Source organism: Poecilia formosa, unplaced genomic scaffold (genome assembly GCF_000485575.1).
Source record: "Poecilia formosa unplaced genomic scaffold, Poecilia_formosa-5.1.2 Scaffold562, whole genome shotgun sequence".
NCBI lineage: Eukaryota > Metazoa > Chordata > Actinopteri > Cyprinodontiformes > Poeciliidae > Poecilia > Poecilia formosa.
Genome location: NW_006800501.1, coordinates 174,482 through 181,398, shown reverse-complemented (window position 1 = coordinate 181,398; position 6,917 = coordinate 174,482). Strand labels below are relative to the sequence as shown.

The 6,917-nt window shown below is 40.0% G+C and overlaps 1 long non-coding RNA gene across 1 annotated transcript in view; it reads right to left on the bottom strand.

Annotated features, from left to right (window-relative positions):
- Positions 1-603: 603 nt before the first annotated feature.
- LOC107834251 (uncharacterized) overlaps positions 604-6,917 on the bottom strand; it is an 11,958-nt gene continuing 5,644 nt past the window's right edge. The window contains exons 2-3 of the long non-coding RNA XR_001660039.1: positions 3,378-3,380; positions 604-616 (exon numbers count right to left, since the gene is read on the bottom strand). This is a non-coding gene — a long non-coding RNA (uncharacterized LOC107834251). The remainder of the gene's footprint in view (positions 617-3,377; positions 3,381-6,917) is intronic.

Here is a 6,917-nt window from a genome sequence, read left to right as displayed (position 1 = left end):
GAGACCATCAAAAAATGGTCTTAAGACCGGTCTTAAGACCAAGACCAACTTCGAGTACCACAACACTGCTAAGCACCAAATTAGTATTCCAAAAAGTCACATTTTAAGTATACTTGAATTATACTCATGATTAGTCCTACTAAAAGTATACTTAAGTGTGTTAAAATTTAACATATTTAGTACACAAATTATTCACCTGGACTGCTAGCCTCACATATTGGTTTCCAATTAATATAATTTACCGGTATGACAAAATGGAAATTAATGAAGAGTCTGGAGAATGAAAACAAGCCAGAAAATAATGTGAGGGAAATTTACTACCATCAGGCTCATGATCCACATTCTTTATAATAGACAAATTAATGAACAAATCTTGAATTAAGGTAGTAACATCTCCAGATTAGAATTCTATGTTTAAAGTTTTTCACTTGTGGTGAAAAACAGACATCTTTGAATATAACGAATCACTTTGCTTAGAAATGACCACAACTCTATGGAGGTGGGATTCCTATAATTAGTAATGAACATGCAAGAGACATTCTGGACAGATTGGTAGACTGACACAGACTCAACACCGACACATCTGAAGTAAACTTTTAAATTGAATTCAGAATCTCTGTCCTAAACCAGTGTTTCTTAACCCTGGTCCTCTCCTCCCCCCTGCTCTGCATGTTTTAGATGTGCCTCTATTCCAGAACTATTCAAGATTCAAATGATTGCATGATCATCAAGTACTGCAGAAGTCTGTTAATCACCCAGAGATACAATTCAGGTGTGTAGCAGAAGGGAAACACCTAAAACATGCAGGACAGGGGGGGTGAGGACCAGGATTGAGAAACACTGTCCTAAACTATGGACATAAATAAATTAATATTATCCTGACCCAAGTGAATGTAGAACTAGTGTTTATTCTGGATGAACTACACAATTCTGCCTAAACAGTGTGACATGTTCTTTTGTTTATTATGTACAGTGGATTTCATCAAACTCATGCTACTTGTTAAAACTTATAATTAAGAGAATTTAGTCCTAAATCAAGATAATCCAATTACATCCATCCATTTTCTGAACACCCTTGTCCCTCAGTGGGGTCGGGAGGGGTGCTGGTGCCTATCTCCAGCTAACGTTCCGGGCGAGAGGCGGGGTACATCCTGGACAGGTCGCCAGTCTGTCGCAGGGCAACACAGACACACAACCATGCGCACACACACACACACNCACACCTGGGGATCAATCAACGGGGAGGACAGGACAGAGACTCACAGGGAAACAGGAAAACTCAAAATAAACACAGAAAACCACGGATCATGACAAGTTGAGATAACCCACCCTTTTTGGAGTCCTCGGAGGGGGTGCTGGAGAGTGCCCCTCCTGGGGACTCCCTTGGTCTGCTGGGGGACTTCAACACTCAGTCTCTATGAGACTCCCTGAACACAGCGGTGGTTGATTAATTTTAAAGTTCTGCTCTGCTAGTTGGTAATGGAACCGAAATGCACAGATTTGAGCAACACCTTACTGAAACAATAATCACTGAGATTATTATTGTTGTTGGGTCATTAAGTTTAAAACGTTTTGTTGATTTTTTTGTTGTTGTTCTTTAATAAAGTTACAAACGTACAAACGATCAGAGGAGGACGTGCTGGTCTCAGCCTCCTGGTGGCGTTCAGTTTGTCACCTAATGCCGAGATCGACTCAAAACTTTCCGCGATTGACATATTGCACCACTACTCTAGCAAAGCACAAAGAGTTCAGACTACAGAAATAGCTAAAAAAATATATGAAAAGTGTTAAAATGTAATAAAGATGAATGTGCCTCATCTATACAGTCTAGTAGAACAATTTCACACAGATTTTGAATTAATGGGGCACACGATTTGGAAGCTACTGAAGAAAACATTTAATGTTAAATTTATTTAAATTATTGAATGTCTTCGTGTGATAGCATGAATGACCACTGTTTTGTATCAGTTGATCACAAGACAAGGCATTTATTTACAGGAGTGTTCGGAAATTGACGGTCCCTATGTGAAACTCCGAGCGCTTGAAGAGGGACCAGTAAAGAACAGCTGGCCGAAATTAGCGTTCATAAATTGTATCAACCTTGAGCTGAACTCCGCGGAGCGCGAATATCCAGTATCCAACTTGAAAACAACTTCACTGCGGTCGGTAACACTATGAAAACACCGGTGTTCTGGCTATTTTGTTTTGGTTTGTGGACACTAAAAATGGCGCCGAGCGACGTAAACGTCATACGCTGTGACGTCAGCTCCAAAGCTCCATAACTCAATGGCATTAAGTCCAGTTCAGTCTCCAGACCAGATGGGGGCGGTATTGCACACTTTAATTTTTTTGAAAAACGCTATAAAGAGAAGAAAAGCCGTGAACGCAGGGAAGATAACAGACTCTGTTCAAATTCGCCATTTTTACTCTCATAATATCAGACATTGATGTTGGGTATTAAAAGCACTTAAAAACATCAGTGTCCCTTATTTGGTCCATTCTTATAACAGTAGTGAATGTGAGGCAACTAGTTTCTCACCCTATTTTCTATTGTTTGTCAGATGTTGTGGCAGAGCACAAGTCTGCTGGAAATCTGACTTCACAGTCAGTCATGCCACTTAAATTCTCTTTCTTCAGATGAGTTCTATTCTGAGGCCCGCTTTGAACTTCAGCAAGCTATTTTCTCCTCATCATTGATTTGGGTCTGTTTGGGTCTGTTAATAATTACAAAGGTGTACCTAATAAAAAAGTCCAGGAAGTGTATGTCTGACGTATTCATCAACCATTCAGTTTGTATAACACTTTGAATATAATGTATGGGGACTTCTTGAAGTTTCCAAAAACATCAAACATCATGAGGAAACTGCCAAAGACGCACTGTCTCTTCAGTAATGGGAATATATATCTACACTGGATTACCACTGAACATTTTTTTTATTTTTATGACTATTTTCCTCAAAGACAGCAGACAGCAAGAGAGAAAAGCAGCACAATAACCTTTACCTTCTGCTGCCAGAAACTAAGCTCCAGTGCATGTCTACAGAATGGCAATCACACTACTTCTCTCCCTTTTTCCCTACACAAACAGGGCTGCTACTCTCAAGGTAACATGAAAGGCCTGGCACATACAGAGACATTTTAGGGTCCTCATCTATCTCCTGTGGCCAGGAGCTCTAGCGCTTAGCAAATGTCAACAGAAAATAATGCACACACAAAAGCAATCTTATTTGTTCAAAAATTGCTCTAGGTCACTGCAATTCAAGCAAGCAGAGGGAGACGAGTCACCAATACTACACTCCAAACACCCTCTGGTTTGTTTTTCAACTCTTTTCTCTGTTTCTGGTAATTCCCACTTTCATTTCTTTTACCTTCTAAACTGCCTCCGTTCATCTCTGCTGCTGGGAAACAGATGAATATCCTTCTGGTGTTTCCAGCAGAAACTTATCTGGTCAGCGCCCCCCCTTGGTTTTTTTTTAAAATTAAGCTATCCCTTTGATTTGTAATGGTGGATTCCTTCACATTATGTATTGCAATTGCAAAATAACAAGCTAATCAACTAAAACATTTTGTCAGTTATTGCTGTCGCAGATGAGCTAGCAATGAAAATGGGGAAATTCAATAAAGCATACACCTCTAAGGGGTTTTCATTTAAATGATTACTTCTCTATCTAGCTTCATCTCTTTCTCATTGGTTTTATTTGTCCCCTTCTGAAAACTGACAATCTCAGAATTTTACTTTATTTTTTTTATTTCATAATTCCACAGGAAATACGAAACACCTCTGCATAATGACAATTTAAGGCAGAAGTGCTTCTAAAATTATATTTCACGCCATANTATATATATATATATACAGTCATACTGTAGGCTGTTTGTTTTTTATAAACTTAAAACATGGATGTCACCATGCTTACGGTGCAATGTATTCTGGGTAAATTACGTATGCTAGATCCGACTGCACTAGCTTAGTCCAACGAAAACATCATTGAGTAATGTTAAGCTTTATGTACATTTTCTTGTCTGTAAATATAATTACAGATTGTGCATAATGTGTTGACAGAAAAGCATCTACAAGTCACTACAAGCAGTTGAGAGGTCCACCTCCCTCTTTTTACGTGAGTGTTATATCTCAACTACACAGCCCCTTTGCTGCTGGCTTGATTGCAGCCTACTGCTGACTGTATGGTGGAATTGAATTCTACTATGACTCTGAGCACTTTTCCAGTAAGTGTGGTGATATTACTTTTATCTTAACCGTGTTTCTTGAAAATTAACTGCATTGTTTTGTGCCAATGCTGCAGCTTGATGTGTGGTTATATATGTCAACTAACTTTTAAGATAAATACTCACATTCATTGGCATGTCCTTATTAACTGCGATTGTACAAGTGGAACAATACAGATTGTGTGTTTGTTCTCAGACCTATAATCAGTACATTATTTAATATTTCAATGTGTTTCAAAACTTTTCAAATGTTTTTTATTGTCTATTGTCAAGCTGGTGCCTTCCTCACTCTTATTTTTGTTTTCAGCTGCTGCGCCTTGATCACTTGTTTGGTACAAGTAAAGTGGTATGTGACAAAGATAAGTGAGGAATAGTGGTGCTTCATGGAAGTTTCTTGTTGAAAGTTTGAGCTGTTAGTATCTGATTTTGTTGTACTTTTTACATTACATTGTGTGGAAGTAGAAGTCTTGTATTTGAATTTGTGTTATTTAAGGTTTGAAGAGCTGCCACTCAATCTGTGGCACCAGAAGCACTCAAGGATTTGTCCAATTCTCTTCCACCTATGGGCAGAGGACAAGAGGGATTTTTAATCTTATCTTTTTCAAGAGGAAGCCCAACATATTTACTTTCACAAGTGGAAGGGTACAGTTTTTTGCTATAATGCTTTACTAAACAAATAACATTTTAAAATACTTTATCCCTAGACAGGGGTGCCGCCAGGAATTTTGGGTCCCATTTTGGGACAAAAAATTAGCTAGCTAAGTCCAGCCAAATCACCTTTTCAGATTGAACTGGAGCTCGTTGAAATCGATAGTTATGTACAAGAGGTAATAAAGATGAAGATCAAACAGTGGAGCTTCCAGGCTGTCTGATGTCTTGACAGGGGCTGGACATACTTCAACTCTGGAGTTGCCCCCTTGAGAGGTGTCGGGCAGGAGTGGGCATACTTGTTGCTCCCCATCTCGGCGCCTGTACATTGGGGTTTACCCCGGTGAAAGAGAGGGTAGTCTCCCTCTGCTTACAGGTGGTTTGTGCTTGTGCGCCAAACAGCAGTTGTGTCATGGGGTGTTGTGGTTGCGGTGGTGAGGAGAGACGCTGAGACCCAGGTTATGGTGATGATGAAGATTTAATGGTGAAAATAAAGCTCAACAGTCCATACAGGCAGCACGGCAGAGACTAGCACACAGCTAAGTACCGGTAGCAACTGATTCACAGGACTAGACACGAGAGCAGACACTACCAGGACTAATCAGTTCTACTGGAGCGCACATACAAAACTGAGCCGTTAGACATTGACAAACGACAAGGACCCGACGAGGAACACAGACAACAGGTGGGTTTAAATACACACGGGGTAATTAAGGAAACGAGACACACCTGGGGATCAATCAACGGGGAGGACAGGACAGAGACTCACAGGGAAACAGGAAAACTCAAAATAAACACAGAAAACCACGGATCATGACAAGTTGAGATAACCCACCCTTTTTGGAGTCCTCGGAGGGGGTGCTGGAGAGTGCCCCTCCTGGGGACTCCCTTGGTCTGCTGGGGGACTTCAACACTCAGTCTCTATGAGACTCCCTGAACACAGCGGTGGTTGATTAATTTTAAAGTTCTGCTCTGCTAGTTGGTAATGGAACCGAAATGCACAGATTTGAGCAACACCTTACTGAAACAATAATCACTGAGATTATTATTGTTGTTGGGTCATTAAGTTTAAAACGTTTTGTTGATTTTTTTGTTGTTGTTCTTTAATAAAGTTACAAACGTACAAACGATCAGAGGAGGACGTGCTGGTCTCAGCCTCCTGGTGGCGTTCAGTTTGTCACCTAATGCCGAGATCGACTCAAAACTTTCCGCGATTGACATATTGCACCACTACTCTAGCAAAGCACAAAGAGTTCAGACTACAGAAATAGCTAAAAAAATATATGAAAAGTGTTAAAATGTAATAAAGATGAATGTGCCTCATCTATACAGTCTAGTAGAACAATTTCACACAGATTTTGAATTAATGGGGCACACGATTTGGAAGCTACTGAAGAAAACATTTAATGTTAAATTTATTTAAATTATTGAATGTCTTCGTGTGATAGCATGAATGACCACTGTTTTGTATCAGTTGATCACAAGACAAGGCATTTATTTACAGGAGTGTTCGGAAATTGACGGTCCCTATGTGAAACTCCGAGCGCTTGAAGAGGGACCAGTAAAGAACAGCTGGCCGAAATTAGCGTTCATAAATTGTATCAACCTTGAGCTGAACTCCGCGGAGCGCGAATATCCAGTATCCAACTTGAAAACAACTTCACTGCGGTCGGTAACACTATGAAAACACCGGTGTTCTGGCTATTTTGTTTTGGTTTGTGGACACTAAAAATGGCGCCGAGCGACGTAAACGTCATACGCTGTGACGTCAGCTCCAAAGCTCCATAACTCAATGGCATTAAGTCCAGTTCAGTCTCCAGACCAGATGGGGGCGGTATTGCACACTTTAATTTTTTTGAAAAACGCTATAAAGAGAAGAAAAGCCGTGAACGCAGGGAAGATAACAGACTCTGTTCAAATTCGCCATTTTTACTCTCATAATATCAGACATTGATGTTGGGTATTAAAAGCACTTAAAAACATCAGTGTCCCTTATTTGGTCCATTCTTATAACAGTAGTGAATGTGAGGCAACTAGTTTCTCAC